At 31.8% G+C, this 24,150-nt stretch overlaps 1 non-coding gene and 1 pseudogene across 1 annotated transcript; one reads left to right on the plus strand and one right to left on the minus strand.

The window, feature by feature from the left end:
* Window positions 1-11,685: 11,685 nt before the first annotated feature.
* LOC125369270 lies at window positions 11,686-14,440 on the minus strand (annotated as a pseudogene).
* Window positions 14,441-16,070: 1,630 nt separating this feature from the next.
* Window positions 16,071-16,178, plus strand: LOC112534637. Its single transcript, XR_003078917.1, has one exon. It is a non-coding gene; the product is annotated as a small nucleolar RNA R71 (small nucleolar RNA).
* Window positions 16,179-24,150: the final 7,972 nt, after the last annotated feature.

Genomic DNA, 24,150 nt, shown 5'->3' on the forward strand with positions numbered 1-24,150 from the left:
AGTATCTTCCAAATACTTTGAGAAAACCGCCCAAGTCCTTAGAGCGGTTAATCAACAAATGTTAGCTATCCAACATTAATTATCTAGTGCTACAACATGTAATAATAATATATATATGACCCAGTCTTTTGTAATAATAAAAAATATTAGTCAAGCAGTCATATTAGAAAATCCTTTTTTATGTAGTCTTTACTCGATAGAAAGGTTAGATGAAAATGGTGTAGGTATAAGTAAGTTTGGAACACTCATTATTTTTAACTTTAAAAATGAACCATAACAAACCTCCATAAATCAACTAAAAACTCAGCTTTCATTAAAAGAAAATTTTCTTATGACACTTAAAATAAAAATATATCATAAATCTATAGAGGAGAAATTAAAGAGTCTCTAATTATAAAAAGATATACAATCATTTAGAGCTATTCTAGAAAATAAAGTAGAATTCCCAGTGCCTTTTAGGAATGAAAAAGACACATAGTAGAATTCCCATATAGAGCTGATTTTGATGAAAGAACGATTCATACTAAAGCAAGACTTGTTCAAATGAAAAAGGATTAATGTAACAATGCAAAAAAGATATATCAAATTTAGAAAGTAAAAAAATAAAAATAAGAAGTTATTCTTCTTAGTGTTGCTCTGCTTTTTATATAAATAAAAATGTAGAAACAGAAAGAGAAGTTTCTCAATTTGTTATAAATAATAAACCATTAAATAAAGCTTTAAGATGGGTTACATATCCTATTCCTAATTAGAAAGACCTTATAAGGCATTTATATAACACATCAATATTTTCTATGTTTGATATGAACTTTGGATATTGGCAAATACAAATAGCTGAGAATGATAAATATAAAACTGAATTTAATGTTCCATTTGGACAATTATGAATTGAATGTGATGCCTTTTGGATTGAAGAATGTATCATCTGAATTTTAAAATATTATGAATGATATATTTAATCCTTATAGTGATTTACAATTGTCTACATTGATGATGTACTAGTATACTCATCCTTTATATAACAACATTAGAAACATTTGAAAATATTTAAAACAATTATCACTAAAGCTAGATTAATAGTTTCTACTAGGAAAATGAAGTTATTTACTAACAAAGTTAGATTTCTTGGTCATAATAACGGCATATGATAGTACCAATAAAAAAATCAATTACTTTTGCTTATAAATTTTCTAAGAGAATTATTGATAAAAAATAATTACAAAGATTTTTAGGAGGCCTAAATTATATATCAGATTTGTATAAGATTTTAGCAAATGATTGCAAATCCTTATATAATAGATTAAAGAATAACCCTTTAGAATGGACGGATAATCATATTCAGGCTGTACAAATTACAAAAAGAAAAGTTAAAGAAATACCTCGTATAAATATAGTAAATCCTTCTGCATATAAAATAGCCGAGACAGATGCCTCTGGATTAGATTATGTTAGTATATTAAAACAAAAGATAGAAAAAATAGAATAGTTATTTAGATACCTAGGCTGTACAAATTATAAAAAAAAAAAAAAGAAATCCTAGTTATAGTTTTATCAATAACAAAATTTGAGGGAGATCTGATCAATCAAGAATTCTTATTAAGAATTGATTGTAAAGCAGCAAAGAAGTTTTATGAAAAGATGTAAAAAATTTAGCTTCTAAATAAATATTTGCTCATTGGCAAGTCATATTATCAGCATTTGATTTTACTATAGAATTTATAAAGAGTGAAAGTAATCAATTACCTAATTTTCTAACTAGATAATTCTTGTAAGGAAAAAATAAGGCAGACTTATAATCCAAGATAAACTGCACCATCATCATCAACTTCCTAACAGTCATCTTACAATATAACATCATATAATTTATCTCATTCTATGACACTATACTCTTAACATAATACTATAATATCATATATTCTGCCACATCCAGTATGGTCTTATAGACCTCCTTTTACTCTAAATAATGAAAAATCTCCATTTGTAAAATTATCTAGTAAAAGTATTATAATAGTATAAAATAAAGACTTAGCTAAAGACTATGCCTAAATAGTGAAGGAGTACCTCATAGATCAAATGCATCCTATATAAATACTTACTGAAAAAATAAAGGAATATTACGAAACTATACTTATAAAAACATAATCTGCACTTATAGTGCATAATTTAGAGATTCTAGAAATTATGTATTAGGATTTTTTAAATTAATTATATTAAATATTCTTTCTTATAAAGATTGGGGTATGGATCCATATAAACTAACACCTTTTAAAAACATAAATATATATATCTTCAAATATACACCTACCATGATTATAAAGAAGTATGGGATCAAGTATTACATTGTCAAAATGATAAATATACCCACACTTGATACAACCAAGAGTTCTTAAAGCAATAACTAGTTGGTTTAAATACTAGTTTCAAATATGGAGATTATCTAATGATATTTTTTCCCTCTTATGAAGGAAATCTTTATAAAAGTTTCTAATATAAATTCAAATATTACTCGAAGGGAGCAAATATTTTATTGTGCTTTATTTTCAGATACCATAGGTTGTACGATGGGCTTGTGCAGACTACTAAAAGACAAAAATAATTATGATTATTATTGTATTCCATATTTAGAAAGAATTATATCGATGAAACGCTGGAACAAATTTGAGATGTCTAAATTTCTTATCAGCATGGGTATTTCCACCATATCATTAAATAATGAGACATCCGTATCATAAATACTAGTCTCACCATTAACCCTACTAGAACTTATTAGTTTCCAATTAAAATTAATAAAGATCAACATCCCAATATATCCACACAAAAAAATTTAGTAGTCATTATCATGATAATGATTCAGATGAGAAAGAATCATCAATGTCATCCCAAAATTTGACACAAGAAAATAAAGACATGTGTGCTAATATACATTCGAATAGTCAACAAGCATAGCCCTACTTATTTAGTAGGCATAACTCTACTTATTTAGTAGGTATAAAGTTGTATATAAATTATATAAAGTTTAAAGTTTGTATATTAAAAAAAAAGAGAGAAAAAAAAAAAAGCAAAAACCAACTCCACGTAAAGATATATGAAAAGAATGCAAAAAAGAGGAAGATATAGTCCTTGGTATTTGGGTAAAAAAAATGTAAAGACAAGACAAGAAGACAAGCCTTAGTATTTTGATGCTAAATTGGTGGCTCTTGATGACTTTTAAAGAAAAGAAGGTAGCTTTAATATGGAGAAGAAAATAAAAGAAAGACACGGTATGTTTTATAAAGAGAAAAAAATGAGAAATAAAAAAAGAAAACACGTCAAAGTAAAGTACAAAGATAGAAAATGCACAATATAAAGAGACAGCTCTAAAAAAAATGATGATAGGCATATATCTCTCACCCAAATATTTGAGAAAATACTCTACTACTTTCTCTGTTTAGAATAATTTACAGTGTACTTTTAAACAATGTATTTATTTTCTTTGTATCAACAAATATTTGATCATCATTTCTGTAAATATATCTTAAATAAATAAAGCGTGCTAAGTTTTCATATATTCTCTATTCATATCTTGTTTAAATTAATTTTTTAAATTAATATGATAATTTTATTTCTTTATTTTTAGTTTTATACCTCATTTTAGTTAAGTATTTAAGTTTATCATTATATTACTTATTATAAATATTTATATTAATATATATATTGAATAATATGACTTGTATTAAATTAATTTTAAAATTTACTTGTAATCTAATTATTAAAATAAATTTTAATTGAATCCTTTTATATTAGATTTTTTAATTAAATCATTTATGTTAAAATCATATAGAAAAACTAAATAATAAGCTCAATTGAATGTATATAAGTATTGGAATAAGTGTAATAACCGAAGGGAACGGTAATCTATTATTGGACGCAAAGGTCATACCATCAACGTGCCTAAAAACTTTTCTCCTATCAAAATTATGATCTTCTCTTCTTTTGAACTTTTTGGTAGCATATCAAATTTAGTAGGCACACGATTTTTCACCTTCCAAACTATATTTTAATTTGGAAAATAAGCCACCAGAAGAAGTCTATGTTTTTTAGCGAAACTTTAAATGAGCGGAGCTCTTGTGAACGGGTAAGAGCTTAATTCAATTTGTTTTTTAGAGTATTTGTTGAAGAATATGAATATTTTATTTAATGAGATAAATAGTATATATTTATATTATAAAAAATAAAAAATTAATAATAATAATCAGAAATATACATAATAAGAAAAAAATTTCTTCTATTAATCGCCAACTTGTATTCAGTGATTTTATCATATCACAATCGATTTTAAAAATATATTTAAACGAATTTAATTTGATGAAAATTAAGATAAATTTCTTTTTCATTTGCACTATCGAAAAAGGAGCATTTGGCACCATAAAGAGGTTTAAGATTCCATTGATGAATATTCATAAATCTTCATATAAGAAAGATAAAAAGACACACCATAATTGGTAATTCTATACAACAATCTTATTATTTGAAAAAACACAAACATAAAATAAAGTTATTAATAAAAATTGGTTGAATAGAGATTTAAAACAAAAGATGAATGAAAAGAGGAGAAAAGCCAAAAATAAATAAAGAAATATAAAAAAATAAAAAAGCCACCGATGAAAACTGTTGACATAAATCTTAAATCTTAAAAGAAAATTTAGAGTTTTTAAAAGATTTGAAAGGGAGGAACTAAACATAAATTTTTTTTAAAGCTTTTCAAATAAATAAGTTAAATATAAATTAGATAAAATTTGAGATGACTAGCTAATAATAGGAGTGATTTTATATATATATATATATATATATATAATAAAAATATTATATTATTTTAATAAATAGTTACGTTTATATAATTTTAAATTTTAAACTAAGCTTGTAATGCCGTGGATTATATCGACTTAGATTCATATTACTTTAGATTTAAATTATTTAAATTTCTTAGGTATTTCACTCTCAAATAAATTCGGTATCAAATGGCTCCTGTTTGAATCTTGAATTACTTAAAATTTAAAATAATTTCGAATTAAAATAATTTCAGGCTCATATTATTTACAGCTGAATTTGACCACTTTTCATATATAGAATTATTTAAATTTAGACAATTTTGATTTTATATTATTTAATTTTTAAATAAAAACTATCTAAACTTGACTGGTTTCAGTTTCAATCGAATCTAATCTGATTCTCCCAAGAAAAAAGAAAATGACAAGAAAGTTTCAATCAAACTCTGAATCGATTGACAGGCGTTAGGATTTCTTTGCGTGTGGAACTCAAGTTAAAATGGTACAATACAATGTGCAATATTATTTTAATATTAAAAGTTACACTGTTACCTTTTTTTCTCCTTTTCTTTTTCTACTGAAATGGACATTACTTTCAATTGTCAAATTCCATTGCTGGAAGCCTATCGGAGCAGCAGTAGAATTTGGTCTTACGTGTAACTTGAAATATTCGCGCCTTAAGCTCATAGATTAAAATGTTGAAAATTAGAGTTTTAAATTAAAATTTTCTCATAATAAATTCTAGAGCATATATTATAAAAATCAACTATTACATAAAATATTAAAAATAAATATAAATACTCTAAACCAATATTTTGAAAATGATTTTAAGTTTTATAAAAAAAATTAAATAATTAAAAAATAAATATGCAACTAAAATAATTAATATGAACTATATGATAAAATAAAATTTAGTCTAGTTTATACTTAGCAATCCCTTTATTTTTCTTAAGTCTAAATCTAATAAATGAGATGGCAATGTGCCTTTTTCCCTAAGTCACTCAAGCTAATGATGCAATTTAGGTTTCTTATACCAATATAGATTAAAATAAAGATGATGTTTCTAATACTTTTAACCTAAAGATTTTCATAACAAATATTACTACTAAATTGATATGATGGTCAACCAATAATAATAGATGAAACTAATGCATATATAAAGGTAAAGAAATCATTCATTAAACTTATAATATATAATATTCATATATAAGTAAAAAGTCAAACTAAACATTTATGAAACTTAGTCTAACATACTTAATCCAATGATCATTGTAATTAAATAAAAAGACATAAGATACATAAAACAAAAAACTAAAACTCCTTCAAAATCAAAGGCTCTTTAAGGAATGAAGAATATTGATCCTCTCTCTCCATGTTTTTAAAAAACTCATTTGATTCTTGAAAGAATGATGCAATAAAACTAGCTAGATGTAGAAGATAATGAACTATAGAAATTTATGCAAAGAGAATCGTAAAATCCTTCTCCAGCCAGAATAGTAGTTCTCCCCCCCCCCCCACCTGTTTTAATTAACCTCTACTTCTTATAGAGACCCCCTTGTTAGAGTTCTTCTCTCAACACATAACTACTATAATTATCTCTTACTCTCCTAAACAAAGTAAACAACTTAAAAGATAATTATCCATTAATTACATCATAATTACTTAATTTTCCCTCCTTGGGCCTTAATGAATTCGAGTATACTTAAACTATTGATAGCCCACGTGTCTAATTTCTGAACCTTTTACAGCTGCAGTCCAATTAAAGCCCATTAGTACTCTTTTAGCTCAAATTCTCATTCTTGACGATTATTTCGAGAATTTAGACAAGAAAACTAAAGTGAGATAACAACACATATTTTTACTATATTATATATAGAAATATACTATTAAAGCTCTAAAATACCCTTAAATATCTATATACAATTTGGACCGATCAAATACTCCCACATTAAACTTTTACTTGTCCTCAAGTAAATAGCCACTTAAGAATTAATCATTGCAAAAATCAATAAAGCAATTCGTACTCAGCTCAAAAGTACTATTCAAAAGAATCTTACTAATGCAGAAATTACGCAAATCAAAGAAAACTTGAATCATAAAAATTTCTTAAAAGTTGTAAACTCAATCATAGTTAGTCAAAAAATTCAAGTATTTATCATCTACATATATTTATAACAAATAGCCTAACTCATTATCAATGAATATAATTATAATGTATAACCCAAATTATAATAACCTTATTCAATAGGTAAAACCTTTATGTTCAAAATAGGCATTTATATTTCTCAGTTGCTTTGCAAGCTCTTTTTCTTTCCATCCTTTAGATTTTACTTGATACTTGGATTTTCTTTCTTTCTTGAGATTTTATGCCTTTTTATACAAATACAAACATGGATAATGAATGCACCTAGTTACTCAATAAAATAAAAATCAAGATGCTTTGCATACTCATAATTTCAATTGCCTTTTTATGTGAAAATCAACATCGTTCATGAAGACCCCCGGTTACTCAGCAACTTAAATTAGTAGGGTAGAATTATTAACTTAGAGTTTTTAACTTACCTATATCATTTTCCACAAACATAGGTAAACTATAATATTAAAAAGGAAATATTAACCTAAATCATACACTTACTCATGTCAAATGTTGCTAAACTACTAATCACGTCCTTATGCAAACGATGAACACTTTATCATTAAGTGCAATCAACTCATGAGTTCATATTCATATGTGCTTAAAAATCAATTCAAGAACTCAAAGATTTATCATAATAGCATTCTTTGATTGATTCTTTAGTATAGAATAATAATAAAAAGCTGAGTATAGAATATTTAAATTTTTTTACAAAAACTAATTAAAAGTTACTAAATACTTGGCATATATAACATAATTATTCTAATTCTTTCCTCCACACTTATTTGAGACATTACCCTCAATATCTTGAACATAAAAAAAATACATAAAGGAGAAAAAGATAGAACACTTCCTTTAAAAATTGGAGTGCCATTTAGGTCACCATTGGCCATAAGTAATCAGCATTCCGTATAAACCTTAAATAAGCTTAGAGAATTATCATTGATAAGAGCTCATTAGCTTAAAATAAAATATCATAAATAAAACAGAATCATAAAGTTATTATTACAAAATAAATGCATAATAGAAATCCTAAGTAGCTATAAAGCATGAAAATCCTAAGGTAGCTAAATGTATAAAAATAAATGTTCTATGGTAACTAGATAGCTAAGTCCTAAAGACAAAAAATAAATATTACAAAACTAGAATCAATGATGAGGTGGGGATGATGGTGGTGATGGAGCATCAAAATCGACAGATTTGAAGTAGCAATTGAGCTTCTATGCTTGTCGACGTTGACTCTTCTCACATTAGCCAAACGAGAATCAAAGTCATCGAGCCGTTAGTTAAGGTTGATATTCATAGCTTGTAGTTGATTTAAAACTTATTGCCAACTTTGACTACCCCATTCTTGCCCTCTACTATCTTTATTATTCGATTCCTCCTCTCTATCATGTCTTGGTGGCTCATCTCTAGCCACACTACTACTATCTCCACTTGATTCATGCTTAAAAGTAAGATGACCACCATGAAAATTTACTAAATTAGCTCTAATCGATGCATTAATATCTAAATTATCCGTGAAGGATAATGCCTCATATGAAGAAGATTTCGGATCAAAACTATAAAGATACATGCCAAACCCATAATAATATGTCTTAATCCAATACAATTCTTAGGTCTAGCCGGTGTTTTTAGTAAACTTTGCATAATAAAATATGCTGAAGAAACAGATTTATGAGTATCCAAGTACCATAGAATATTTAGTTCTTGCTTCGTCACCTTATTTTTCTCTTTCTTACCGAATATGCCTCCACACATAAATTTTGAAATAAGTAAATAATAATGATCGTTGAAGACATTATTTGGCATTGTTATTAACATCATATTTTTCTTGACCTGTTAGTTTTTTCCACAACTTGCCCAAATCAAACTTATGACGTTGCTCACAAATGCATCCTTTCTTTAACCCAAAAGCTTGGATAATTGTATCAAAAGTAATAGTATAATTATACCCAGACAAGCTTACCCTAAACTCCTAATCATTAGAAGGATCATAATATAGAGTTGTAAAAAACTCTAAAGTTAATTCATTATATGATGGCAATGCATTAAAGGAAAAATTCTTCCATCCTAGTCTATCCAAAAGTATCATCATTCTCTCAAAAATATTCAACTTAACTAGAAAGGGAGCATCCATAAACTTACATGAAATTTGCTCTCTTGAAGCAAGGCTAAGGAATCGATTGCCCTCTTTATGAGAGTAGAGATCAAAAGGAGCTCCATAAGTTGCCATTAAGCTTTGTTCTTCTTTATGAAAGCTTGAGACTATTTTTTTCTCCTTTTTCCTTTCTTGTTCTCTTATTTGTGGTTATTATTAACTATGGAATAGGTAGAATAGAGATTAGAGGGTAAAGATTTGAAATTTTAGAAGAAAAGTTGAGGTTTTTTTATAGAGAGAGAAAGAAAAATAAGGAGAGAGAAAATAGAAGGTGGTGTTAATAGAGGAAGGTGATGTTAGAGAGAGAAAAGAATATATTTATATGTGAGGGTTAGGGTTTTGAGGACGGCTGTTTTTGAATTGTAATTAGGAATCTTTTTGTTATTTTTGGTGGGAGATGAACAACTTTTGAGTCCTAAAATATTTCAAACTAAAGTTGTTTTACTCTTTTTTTAAGGTTGGGGGTGGCCGCCCACGCTTAGGCGCCAGAGTGGCGTCATCGCTGCTTCATGGTGGCGGACTAGAGGGTAGGGCATCGCTGTGACTTTCTGACCTTGCTTGCTGCCGCGGCTGTGCTTCTCGCAAGGAGTCCTGCAACCTGCGGCTGGGTCTGCTACTGTTGAACTACTTCGGGCCCTTGTTGTTCCTGCTGTGGCTCCCTTACAGGTCCGTATGAAATTTCATTACCGCAACGTAGCTCGCTTCAAAAAAAGAAATTTTAAAGCAATTTTAATTGTTTCTAAATATATCACGAGAGTTATTAAGTAGTCAAAACATGTAATTAAGTAGCTAGTAAATGTAAAATATACTAAACTAAGTAAAAATAAATGGCTTAAGAAGATTTTGACCAAAAGTCTTGAATTTTATTAATAAATGATCAAAAATAAAATTACAACTAAAAGAAAACTAAACTACCAAGGGGGTAAAATTAGGACAAAATTTTTAACTAAAGATAAGCATTGCAAGGGGTATTCGGATCCAAACTAATTATATTTCCTTGGATGTCCTCGACCTTGTTTGGGTATTTTTGCTTCGGGTATGCCGTAGTCATACTTCCTTGGACGTCCTCAACTTCTTTTGGTTGTTTTTGCTTTGGGTATGCCATAGTCATACTTCTTTAGAAAGAGGGCACATATACCATTCCATTCACCATCAATTCTATCTAGTTCAAGAGCTAGACGACTCACACCTGCATCTATATCATCACCTCCACCCGGAATTCCCAAAAAGTGGTGCCCAAGGAAAAGGCTTAGGACGGAGTATGATCTTAGGCCTGAAGAAATCATCGCCTTTTATGCCTATCACAAAGCCTATCCAAGGCCAATGAAGAAGCCATTCACTCTTGAGGAAATAATAGAAATTAAAAAATCTGAAAGAAATTATTAAAAGAAGTACTTAATTGATGAAATCTCTTCGGGAGGTTATAATTTGGAAGGGGATGGTGAGGATGAATGTGAAAGTGAGTGTAACATTAAAACTTTTTCTTTTTCTTATTTTCTTTAGGCAAGTCTTGAGCTTAGTGACTTGGACTTAGGTCTAGGGAGATTTGACTTGGACCTAGGTGAAAATGGTGGAGAGTCTACCTCCACCTTGACGCTGCCTTGCCTAGAGTTCATGACTATTAAGAGCTATGAGAAGAAAAAGACTAGTTTTGAGTAGCTCTTAATAAAGGCAGGAAAGACCTATATATAGTGTTTTCTTGTAATCCAATTCCGTCTAGGATTTGGTTATGTTAAGTCGTTAGGAACTGGAATCTTTGTTTAATTAAGAATTGGAATCCTTGTTTAACGCTTAATTATTTGTCCCAATCCTATAAGAAAGCAGAAATCCTAGTTCTTCATACTTTTCTACATTCATATGCTTTTTGACTAAAACTAAATGACCTTTATGTAATACACTTAAACTTATAAATACTTGAAGTACAATATTGACTGGTAAATTAAGTATTACCATATAAGGTTCCTCTGTTGTACTTGATGATCATATATGTGCTCGGATATTTGAATCTCTTGCAAGTTCCTAAAAAACAAAGCGAAAAAATACTTTAAATTAAAAACTAAAATAATAAAAATAGAAAATATGTAATACACAAGTGCTAAATTTATTGTCTATAGCTAGACATTAACAAAGGTTGTTTCAAATTGGAGGTACTTCCATACACTCCACTTCAATGTCCATAGGTCATCCCTTTATAATATGGCTTTAAGTAATGGCCATTTACTTTGAATCGTTCTTGGGTCTTAACATTACGTAATTCCACCGCATCATGATTGAAAACCGTTATTACTTCGAAGGGACCATTCCATCTGGATATAAGCTTTCCTGAAAAAAGTTTAAAACTTGAGTTAAATAATAATACTTTCATTCAAGGGGCAAAAGATTCACGAAGTAAATTCTTATCATGTTGCTTTTTGGTCCTTTCTTTGTATAGTTTGACATTCTCATATGCCTCACTATGCATTTCTTCTAGCTTATTTAGGTGCAATAGGTGCTCTTCACCTGCTTTGGTTAAGTCCATATTAAGCTCATTCATAGCTTAGTATGCTTTATGTTCCAATTCGACCGGTAAATGGCAAGCCTTGCCATTATACTAATCTATAAGGGCTCATTCCAATCAGTGTTTTATAAGCTGTGAGATATGCCCAAAGGGCATTATTCAAGTGTATAGCCCAATCTTTCCGAGATGGGCGCACTAATTTCTCAAGTATTGACTTAATATTTCTATTGCTAACTTCCACCTGTCCTGATGTTTGTGGGTGATAAGGGGTTACAACTCTGTGGATTGCTCCATATTTTTTTAGTAAGGCGCTAAATGCCTTATTGTAAAAATATGTTCCCCTGTTACTGATGATTTCTCTAGGTGTTCTAAACCTACTTAAAATATTATCCTTTTTATGAATTTGCATGCTATCTTAGCATCATTAGTTCGAGTAGCTATTGCTTCTACCCATTTAGACATATAATCAACAACAGCAAGTATATATTCATAATCATGAGAAGGTGGAAATAGTCCCATAAACTCGATGCCCCACATATCAAACAGTTCAACCATAAGATTAAAAGTTTGAGGCATTTTAGTTCGTTTGCTAATATTTCCACTTCTTTGGCACCTATCACATTTAGCATAAAAAATATGAACATCTTTAAATAACGAATGGTAAAAGAAACCTAATTGCAGAACCTTGTAGGCTATTTTCTTACCATCAAAATGACCTCCACAATGTATTTCATGGCAAAAAACCAAAATGCTTTGTTGCTCATCTTCAGGAACACATCTTCTAATCATTTGATCAGAATAATATTTAAACAAATACAGGTCATCCCAATAATAATGCCTACACACAGATAGAAATCGTTTCTTTTCTTGTAATATTAAATCAGCTCTCATAATATCACATGCCAAATAGTTTACAATGTCAGCATACCATGGCTTATGATTCACTATAAACAATTGTTCATCAGAAAAAGTCTCGTTAACTACTTTTTTAGAACCAGGGTTATCAAAATCAAAAGTCAACCTCAAAAGGTGATCTGCTACCACATTTTCACTTCCTTTTTTTTTATCTTTTATCTCGATATCAAATTCTTGCAATAAGAGCACCCACCTAATAAGCCGTAGTTTAGTATTATGCTTAGTTAAAAGATATCTCAAAGCTGCATGATCTGAATGAACAATGACTTAAGTAAGATCTGAATTTGTCTAATGAAAATACAACAACTAGAAATTCTTTTTCAGTTGTCGAATAGATTATTTGGGCATCACCAAGAGTTTTCCTAGCATAATATATTACATATAAAGCTATATCAACTCTTTGGCCTAAGACTGCTCCAATAGCATAATCAGATGCATCACACATTATTTCAAAGGGAAGAGACCAATCAGGTGCCATAATAATAGGCGCACTAGTCAATTTTTCTTTCAAGACATTAAAAGCAGAAAGGCATGCATCATTAAAAATAAAGTTAACATCTTTAGCCAGCAATTCAGTTAAAGGACAAACAAATTTAAAAAAGTCTTTAATAAAATGCCTGTAAAATCCTGCATGGCCAAGAAAACTTCTAATGCCCTTTACTGAAGTAGGAGGGGGCAATTTAGCAATTAAATCAATTTTTGCCTTGTCGACTTCAATACCTTTACTAGAGACAACATGTCCTAGCATAATACTTTGTTTAACTATGAAATGACTCTGTTCCCAACTCAATGTTAAGTTACACTCAATGCATCTCTTGAAAACACGAGTAAGATTGCATAGACATGCATCAAATGAAGAACCAAAAACTGAAAAATCATCCATAAATACCTCAATGCAGTCTTCTAACATGTCAAAGAAAATAGAAAGCGTATCTTTAGAATGTTGCTGGAGCATTGCAAAACCCAAAAGGCATCCTTCTAAATGCAAAAGTTCCAAAGGGATATGTAAAAGTTGTCTTTTCTTGATCTTCAGGTATAATAGATACTTGATAATATCCTGAAAGTCCATTAAGAAAATAATAAAATTCATGTCCTGCTAAATGCTCTAATATTTGATTAATAAAAGGAAGAGGAAAATGATTATTCTTTGTTACAGTGTTTAACTTTCTATAATCAATACACATTCTCCACCATGTTGTCATTCTTATGGGGACTAATTTCCCTTTTCATTCTTAACAACTGTTGTGCCTGACGTTTTAGGCACTACATGAACATGGCTTATCCAATTACTATCAGCTATATGGTATATAATACCCTCATCCAATAAATTCTGAACTTTCTTTTTTACAACTTCTTTCATGTTAGGATTAAGTCGTCGTTGTATATCTCTAACCACTTTAGAATTGTCTTCTAAAATAATTTTATGCATACACATTATTGGACTAATTATCTTAATATCAGAAATTCCTCACCCTATAGCTTTTTTAAGCCTTCTCAATTCTCTAATAGTTGCATCTTCCTCTAAAGGAGAAAGATAAGAGGCTCAATGGGTACATATTTCTTACTTACAAGAAGACATATTTGAGTGAGTTAGGCAACTCCTTAAGCTCAACTTTGGGTGATTCATTAATAATTTTTTATTTGATTCCAATGGGTGAATCTAAAGGTCTAATAGTACTTTCATCAGGTAATACGGAAATAGCTTCATCTAACTTATCATGTAAGTCTAAGATTTCTTCATCTAAATTTTCTTTGTGCTTTTCCAATGTTAATGCAACTTCTAACTTATCATCCTTATCCTGTAAATATGTTTCATAAACAAAATAATCCATACAATCAACATACGAACATTCATCAATTGAAGTGCTAGGAGATATAGTTAGAGAATCAAACACTTTAAATTCTACAGTCTCTCCCAAAACTGTCATAGTCAGCTTCCCATTGTGCAAGTCAATGACTGTCTTGGTAGTTGCCATGAAAGGCTACCAAGGAGTATTGTTTGCTCTTTATCCCTTGCTAATGCATTTTCCATATCAAGAACCTCCATGTCAAGAACCACAAAGTCAGTGGGGATTATCAGTTTCCCTACCTGAATAAGCAAATCTCCCACTATGCCTCTTGGATACTTAATCGACCTATCAGCTAGTTGCAGAGATATAGTAGTTAGCTTCAGTTTCCTAAGCCAAGTTGTGCATATGTTGAATATGGCATCAAATTGATACTTGCTCCCAAATCCAACATGGCTTTAGCAACCTTATTATCTCCTATTGTAATATCGACTGTAAAGCTCCCAAGGTATTTCATATTAAGAGGTAATTGTTGTTGGAGAAATGTACTTGTTGTTCAAATACCATAACTTTTTCATTATTCTCATATCTCCTCTTATTGGAATTAAATTCCTTAAAGAATTTAGCATAAGCTAGCATATTCCTAATTACATCCAACAAGGGCAAATTAATGTTAACCTTGGAAAGCATATCAAAAATTTCAGAAAATTGCTTATCCTGTTTGCTTTCTTTCAATCTGTTCAGGAATGAAATAAGAGACTTATAAGGTTCAGCTGCCTTATGAAACTCAGGTCCTAAAAATGCTTCATTGTCTTTGTCTTTCTACTCAATATTAGGTTCTATTCTTCCTTCTTTTTGTAAACCTCCTTCATTTATTTCTACATCAACTAGTCCATTTTCTTTTGATGTACCTGCATAAGAAGAACCCTTCTCAATTAAATTTTTAACATTATTATCATATAACTCACCATTGTTAAGAACAATGATTGCTTTAGCTTGCTCAGGTTGACTTGGCAATTTTTCTTTCTTATTTTCTTGTACAGCTTCAGCAATTTGCCTAATTTGAATTTCCAATCGTTTCATTGAAACTTCTATGGAATCATTTTTCTTCTCATTCCTCTCCATTCTATTATGGGTAGTTATCATAAAAGATTAGAGTGTTTCCTCCAAACTTATTTTTCTTTGAGGGGCTTGTCCTTGATTAGGGAATGGAGGGTTTTGATTCCTTGGGTATTGAGGCTCTTGATTCTGACACTAGGGCTGGTTTTGGTTCCTCAGTATTTATAGTGGGTTATGATCATTATTTCTCCAGGAGAAATTTAGATGATTCCTCCATCCTGAATTATAAGTGTTTGAGTATGGATTATTTATAGGTTGCCTAGGCTGATAAGATTCCATTAAATTAAAACCTATTCATAATCATCTCTTGCATAAGTCTCATAAGATGAACAAACATTAGCACCATGACCATAAACACCACATATGCTGCATACCTCATTGCTTTGTATATTCTTTGTTAAAGCAAGTATCCTAACTTGTTTAGTTAATTCGGTTATTTGCATAGCCATCTCATAATTAGACACAACTTCTTTCACTCCTACTCCTTTTGTTTTCACACTCTTTTATTGTGAATTGGCTCCTAGCATCTCAAAGATGTCATAAACCTCATCAATAATTCTTTCTGACATACACCCCCAACTGCATTATCAACTATACATTGATATTGTTGTGTTAGACCATCATAGAATGATTGGTTAGTCATAAGAAGTGGGTATCCATAGTGCAGGCATTGTAGTAAAAGTGAATTGAAGCGATCCTATGCTTCATGAAAGGATTCAGTATCCTTTTGATAAAAGTTGGAAATTTCAGCCCTTAATTCTTTAGTCTTTTGATGTAAGTAAAATTTACTCATAAATTTTTTATAAACTTCATCCCAAGTTCTTAAAGAATTAGGAGCCAAGGTTATTAACCAAGCCTTTGCTTTATTTTTTAATGAGTAAGGAAAATATCTCATCTTTAATTAGTCTTTATTGAATCTTTATTGAATCCAGATAATGGGAATGCATGAACTATATCATAGAACCCTATAATAAATGTCAATGTATCCTCACTAGGCATATCATAGAATGATGGGAGCATATTAAAATGGATGTTCTTTAGTTCATAATTCCTAGATGCATCATTTAAAACTATGCATGAAATAGTGTTACCAATTATAAGACGAGCATAGTCCTTCATAGCCATTTGCCTTTCAGCTGTAACTACTTTTTGGTCATTAGCCATTATGTCAACTTCTCCTTCGAACCTTTTTTCTAGCCTTTTTTCAAATTCTTCTTTTCTTAGAGATATAAACTCACTCTCTACTTCTTGGTCTCATTCTGCTTTTTTTACAGTTGATCTCAAGTTGTAGGAATTTTGAGTTGATGAATCACCCGATCTTGTTTTTCTGCTAGCATACAAAATTAAAGAAAAAATTTCAGATTTCAAAACTTAAAAACAGAATTTAAAAAATAAAACAGAAATAAATAACATGCAACATACAAAAACACAAGAAACAAAACTCGACAATTAATCAAATATAATATTGACATAATTTTCTGACAACAACGCAAAAAGCTTGATGTGTCTAAATTAGTATTCGAAAATGTATGAACTAAATGATAGTTCGGGCAAGTTCACCACGAGGTCGATCTCACAAGCAATTGTAGAGCATATATTATAAAGACCAACTATCACACAAAATACTGAAAATAAATATGAACACTCTAAGCCAATGTTTTAAGAATGATCTTAAGTTAAAGAAATTAAATAACTAGAAAATAAATATGCACCTAGAATGATTAATATGAACTATATAAAAAATAGCATTTAGTCTAGCTTATACTTAGTAATCCCCTTATTTTCCTTAAGTCCAAATCTAACAAATGAGATGGTGATGTGCCTTTTTCCCTAAGTCACTCAAACTAATGATGCAACTTAGGTTTCTTATACCAACATAGATTAAAATAAAGATGAAGTTTCTAATACTTTTAACCTAAAGATTTTCATAACAAATATTACTACTAAATTGATATGATGGTCAACCAATAATAATAGATGAAATTAATACATATATGAAAGTAAAAAAAATTATTTATTAAACTTATAAAATATAAGGTTCATATATAAGTGAAAAGCCAAACTAAACGCTTATGGAACTTAGCCTAACATACTTAATTCAATGATTATTGTAATTAAATAGAAAGACATAAGATACATAAAACAGAAAATTAAAACTCCCTCAAAATCAAAGACCCTTTAAGGAATGAAGAAGATTGATCCTGTCTCTCCACATCTTTAAAAAGCTCATTTGATTCTTGAAAGAATGATGCAATAAAACTAGCTAGATGTAGAAGATGATGAACCATAGAAATTTATGCAAAGAGAATCATAAAATCCTTCTCCAACCAGAATAGTAGTTCTCACCCCCCCCCCCCCCCCCCCCCCCCTGTTTTAATTAACCTCCGCTTCTTATAGAGATCCCCTTGTTAGAGTTCTTCTCTCAGCACATAACTACTATAATTATATCATACTGTGCTAAACAAAGTAAACAACTTAAAAGATAATTATCTATTTATTACATTATAATTACGTAATTTCCTCTTTTTGGCCTTAATGAATTCGGCTAGGCCCAAATTATTGATAACTCATGTGTCTGATTTCCGAGCCTTTTATAGCTGCAGTCCAATTAAAACCTATTAATACATTTTTAGCTCAAATTCTCTTCTGTGACGATTATTTTTTGAATTTAGATAAAAAACTAAAGTGAGGTAAAAACACATATTTTCACCATATTATATATAAAAATATACTATTAAAACTCTAAAATACCCTTAAATATAGATATATAATTTGGACCGATCAGAAATTTTAAATTTTAAACTCATTTAGAAATAATTGTATAGCTTGATAACAATGAAAATGAAAACAAATATAATCAAGAAATATACATATATAGAGAAATATTATTACATTTATATGTTTTAATCGCATTAACAGAATTTTTTAATTTTTTATATGATAATTAATGCGTTTCACTCAGTAATTATTTTAAATCATAAAATTATATTGTTAATATAATATTTTTTTATTTATATTAAAAAATTAGATAAAATTGCAAGTAATTTGATGAAATTAATAAAATTAATAAAAAATAAACAAAGTAGATGAAACTATGCAAACATACGCAACGCTTAAAGGGTTTAACGTTACAAATAGTCATATTATCACTACTGGATGAAAAAAATAGTCATATAATCACTACGGTTCATTATAATTTAGACATGCTATTCTAAATTATCTTAAGTTAATTTGTCATATATTTAAAACCTTTTTTTGTCATATATTTAAAAACTTTTTTTTTTGAAAGATATAAACTTAGTGCTTTCTTTCCCTTTTTACTGGTTTAATGTTTTATTCAAATTTTATTTATTCTTATTTGGGATTATGCTTAATTCATTTTGGTTCATTTGATTAGCTAGAAGTCTAACGTGAATATATATAAATGATCATATTAATTAGAAAAATATGGTGATTCTAAATAGGAGGATTGATAAATATATCTTGATAAAGAAAATAAAGATAAATACTAAACAGCAAGGCCTCATTGAGCCCACAACCTCACAATGGGCTTGTTAAGCCTTTTATGTGGAGAAACGGTAGCCCTATTGGTATCAGAGCCTTGGTGACAAAGAAGAGAAACCCAACCACAATGACTTCAGAAATTACTACCCACACTTCAACCCTGCAATTCTCTCCTTCATGTAAGAAAACCATATCCAATAAGATAGACCATCTTGTAGAAATTTCTCATATACCTGAGAATGTTCAAATAGAAAACACCCTTGTACCTATTATGAACCCATACAATATCTTTAAAAAATAAAACTTTGTCAGAAAAACCTTTAACCAGATTATCCATAAACAACCCCTTTCTGTAAAAGAATATGTCCAATCTTCTTCTCTTTCTCAATGTTCTCTCACTGCTACCACACAGGAGCAGTATGTTACTCTTGAAATCCCAACATCCTTCATAGAACAGTGGAGGAAACAGGGCTATACACATCTCCATCTTGGAGCAGTTAGACTAGTCCTATCCTATCATGGAAGGATGGGTCTACCAGTCACAGCCCGAATGTCGCTACTGGACACCAAATACCTCAAGTACGAGCATGCAGTAATTGGCACGATCGTCACAACACTAAACACAGGAAGTGTTGTTTTGACCTTCTTCCCTAATTTCAATCTATCCCTCAACGATCCCTATCTATCCACTGTACTTAAAGTACAAGTCCAGATAACATGAGCAAATCAAGTAGATAACGCTCTCTCTGCGACTCTACATCATCAAATAGTCTACAGATTACAGGATCATGCCTTTAATCTGCAGATCACAGGCTTTCAAGCCTCCTCTGATGCTCTGTTCATTATGGCTGACTCTGGCCAGATTCCTACGATTGTCCAGGCCCCCAGGCAACTGGAAAAGGAAGATCTTCAAAAGTTGATCCCAACTGAATGGGTAACCAACTACGAAAAGCTTCAGGAATCCCAAGCTAAGCCTGTTCAAGCTACTGACCCTCTTTTTGTCAATCAAAAGGACGGGACTGTCAAGACGATCTTCACAAAGACAGGAGAATCTTCTTCTGCACCGACTATCTTCCAAGCATTAATGATTCAGCCTGTATCTAGACCCAGAGAAAAGATCCCTATCCACTCATTCCAGTCTTCTGGGCACCAGATCTATACTGCTAGGATAAAAGAACACTTCATCTGGGATGTTGACCCAGGAATATGCCGATTAGGATGCACTTGTGGAGATGATCTAGATTTTGCTGAACCATGTTTTCAGCATTCTAAGAAAGATCCAAGAAATATGCCTCTAGAGACTCCATGTTCAGTCATGGAACCAAGGCCAGATGACCGGGATCCAGACGGTCCTTGGATTGGCATCCACAAAAGACAAAAAGAAAATCAAAACAAAGCTCCTCTCCCAATTTTTAAGGAAGCCTTAGATCTTCTTGCAAAAGAAGGAAAGACTATCCTTGACATCACTTTTGATGAAATGAAGGCACTTTTGGCCCAACTGGGAGTTGAATTTGGAAAAAGTCCTTCTGCAACCTGCAGAAAGGAAATTCAGGCTGATCTACCAATAGTACAACCACCAATCCAAGGTTGTTACATGTTCCAACCGTAAGACTTCCCTCCTCTGAGGAAAACAGAGAATAAGAGATCTGAAATCCTTCCTTTAAGGATTACTCCTTCCGGATCTATAGAGCCCCTCACACCACCAGAAGAGGTTCTGAACTGGCAAACCTCCAACTCTATTGTCCAGAATTCCTATTTAAAGAAAATAGATGGAAAACTGGATCAGGCTCTACACCTGGCTCATAAACTGGATCACAAGTTGGATACATTCTCTCAAGAAGTACTCCAGCTCTATTCATCGCTCACTGCCAAATATCAAGCTCTAGATAAAGAGCTTCGAGTTCCTCAGCCGATCACTCCAGCCTTCATGCAGAAGGAAAAGGAGATAACAAGGCTAAAAAGGCAAATAGACCAAATTGAGGATGATCTTCGAAAAAATCAGTCTACCATGATCCCCTCTTTTACATCAGCAGCTTCTACATCTTCTGCTATTGCTCCCTCATATTATTCTTCATTTCCCTTCCTCCCACATTCAGAACAACAACAAGAAACCCTTTATCAGCCCTTTGGCACTTTCTCTCATCTTTACCCAAAAGACTCAGAAATCCAGCAAAAGAAAACCTCTTTTTCTCCAGCCTCTAAAGAAAAACTACCAGAACAATCTCTCATCAGCCCCTATGATTCTGATTCCTCCTCAAACACCTCAGAAATGGCGGATATTACTGAAATCCTGATGAATACTTCTACTACTGATTCCAGACCAGAAGTAGTGGAACCTGAGGATGAGGATGCACAGTCATTCTTTGCTCCTACTGGAGCTCCTTACCTAAGGTCAAAACCAACAGGACCTTGGTTCTCTTTTGATGACTTGCCTCCATCAAAATGGAAAGACAAGCTTTCTAAATTCCTGGCATAGATCGATCTCCAAATGGCCCTTGAAGGGGCCACACTCAAAAAAGTTCTTGCCGAATTCGTCACAAGGTTCACAGGAAGTTTAAGAGATTGGTTTCAGTCACAACCTGAGTATACCAGGCTACAATTTGTGGCACTGCCAACTCCTTCAGCAGCAGTTACAATCCTCCATAATCAGTTCCTTGGAAGTTATGATCTAGTCATACGACAGCAAAAATAAGAGTTCTTTGATCAAAAATGTTGTTCATTAAAGATGAAAGATCTGGAAAGACATTATTCTGCTATGTCTAAACTCTATTATATCATTGGAGGACATGACGGTGATGATACACTAAAGTATACTTTCATCACCTCTTTACCGGATGAAATACAACCAGAGGTCAACAACATGATTGCTGCAACAAAGAAACCAGTCACCTCTATCACACTTGGAGAAATTTGGCAATTCACTCTCTCTTCCATCAAGAGACTCTGTGATCAACAGGAATTATTCAGACGGTTATCTCAAAGGGATTTGATAGTCTAGAAGGCCTGTAATAAAAATTATCTCAAGATCAAGTGCAAGGCCTCAAACTGCGTCTGTTCTAATCATAAGAAGAATACTGGATATCATTTCCAAAAATACCCGTGCAGAAATAAGGAGTTCAGAGAAAGAAAGAAACGCTCAAAAGGATTTAGATATTTCCAGAAGAAACGAAATCAAGGTCACAAATCTGACAGATGCTACATCTGCAAAAGAAAGGGACACTATGCAAAAAACTGTCCCTAGAATCCGGAAAAATCAGCAAGAATGATTCAACAAGTCAGCATGTCTATGTCCCTTCTAGACTCATTTGAAGAGGATATAGAATCTCTCCTCTCTGAGCAAGATGATCTTACTCCAAAAAGTCTTTTTGGGATTGAGACAGAATTTTCAGATTCCACAGAATCCTCACAAGAGTCCTCTTCAGACTCGGATGAAGGTGAGATCCCAATTTTGATGATCAGTTTCTCTTTGAGACAAGAAATTGAAGAAGATATTCTGAGAGATGTGATGCAGTATCCTTTCTCTCCATATCCACTCCCTCAGTTATCTCAGTTTGCTACTCCATTCCTATCTCCAAAGTCATCTCAGCTTGCAACTAAAATACCTCCAGTTCCTTATGTTCCTATACAAATTCTGCCCTCAAGATATGCAAAACCTGTCCCAGTTATAGCTTTCTTTGACACTGGAGCTCAAAGAAGCATGATGAATCCAGAAGTCCTTCCATCTGAATACTGGAAGCCCCATAATTAGTTTTTCAGGGCAGCCAATAGTCAGACCTTCAAAACTACTCTGATCACAAGACAGAAGATCAGAATACAGTTTTTCCCTGATTGCGTAGTATGGACGCATATCATCGGTTCAGATCTTCCAAGCAAGGATATTCTGATAGGGTTTGATGTTTACCATCAAGCTTAGAAGCTCCAGATTCTACCAACTGGCATAAAATTCAAAAGACAATTTCGGCCATACACAGAAACCTCAAATCTGTTCGCTATAACAGATACGAGTCCACCATTCCTACAATACACAGAAAAATTCCTTCAGTTCTGTCCAGAATCTCATTCACACTTCCAACACCCTCTTCCTCTATGGAAAAATCCTCAGTTCTATATCAGCCTCCCTTTCAAGCTCAATGAAGACATCAACCCAACAAAGGCCACACATATGGGAATGTCTCCCACAGATCTGGCCCTTGCCAGATCGGAATGCTTAACCTTGCTACAACAAGGCCTCATTGAGCCCACAACCTCACAATGGGCTTGTCAAGCCTTTTATGTGGAGAAACGGTCTGAAAAAATACGAGGAAAAAAGAGACTTGTCATAGACTACAAGCCCTTAAACCATTTCTTATTTCCTCTCCCTCGAATCTCAAACCTCAAGGTCCATATCCAAAAGGCCCAATTCTATTCCAAATTTGACCTGAAAGCGGGCTTTTGGCAATTGGGTATCTAGCCCTCAAAGAGATACAAAACAGCCTTTTGTATCCCTAATGCCCAGTATCAATGGACAGTCATGCCTTTTGGGCTAAAAACGGCCCCATCACAATTTCAAAAGACCATGATTGAAATCTTTGGGCCTATCCTTTATTCCTCTTTGATCTATATAGATGATATTCTTCTATTCTCAGAAACAGCTGAGGAACACCATCAACTTCTACAACAGTTCCTCGCCATCATTCAAAAATATGGCATCATGCTGTCAGAAAAGAAGAGTCTTATTGGCCAACAGGAGATAGAATTTCTTGGCATGCATTTCAAGAACGGCCAATACACATATGGTTCCCATCTGACGAAGGAACTTGATCACTTCCCAGAAGAGAACCTTTCAGTAAAACAAATTCAACAGTTCCTTGGGATTTTGAATTATGTCAGGGAAGCTATACCACACCTGTCTAGTTACACATGTTGTAACACCCTTAGTTGTAATAATAATAATTATATATATATATATATATATATATATATATATATATATTTAAAAAAAAAAAAAACTCTTTTTCTTCTCCCTCTCTCTCTTTTCCTTCCTCCCTCTCCTTCCCTCTCCTTCTCCTTTTTCCTTCCTTCTCCTCCCGTGACTCACCGTTTCCCCGTTCCCGTCACTGCGGATTCTGCAGTCCTCCCCGCTCCTTCCGCTCTGCAGCCTTCCTTTTCCTTTCCTCCTTTCCGTCGGGCGTTGTCAAGATCAAGGCGCCTTGGTTCGCTCTCTTTAGGCTTGTTTCGGCGATCGACAT

The sequence above is a fragment of the Ricinus communis genome, chromosome 2, assembly GCF_019578655.1.
Source record: "Ricinus communis isolate WT05 ecotype wild-type chromosome 2, ASM1957865v1, whole genome shotgun sequence".
In the NCBI taxonomy this organism is placed as follows: Eukaryota; Viridiplantae; Streptophyta; class Magnoliopsida; order Malpighiales; family Euphorbiaceae; genus Ricinus; species Ricinus communis.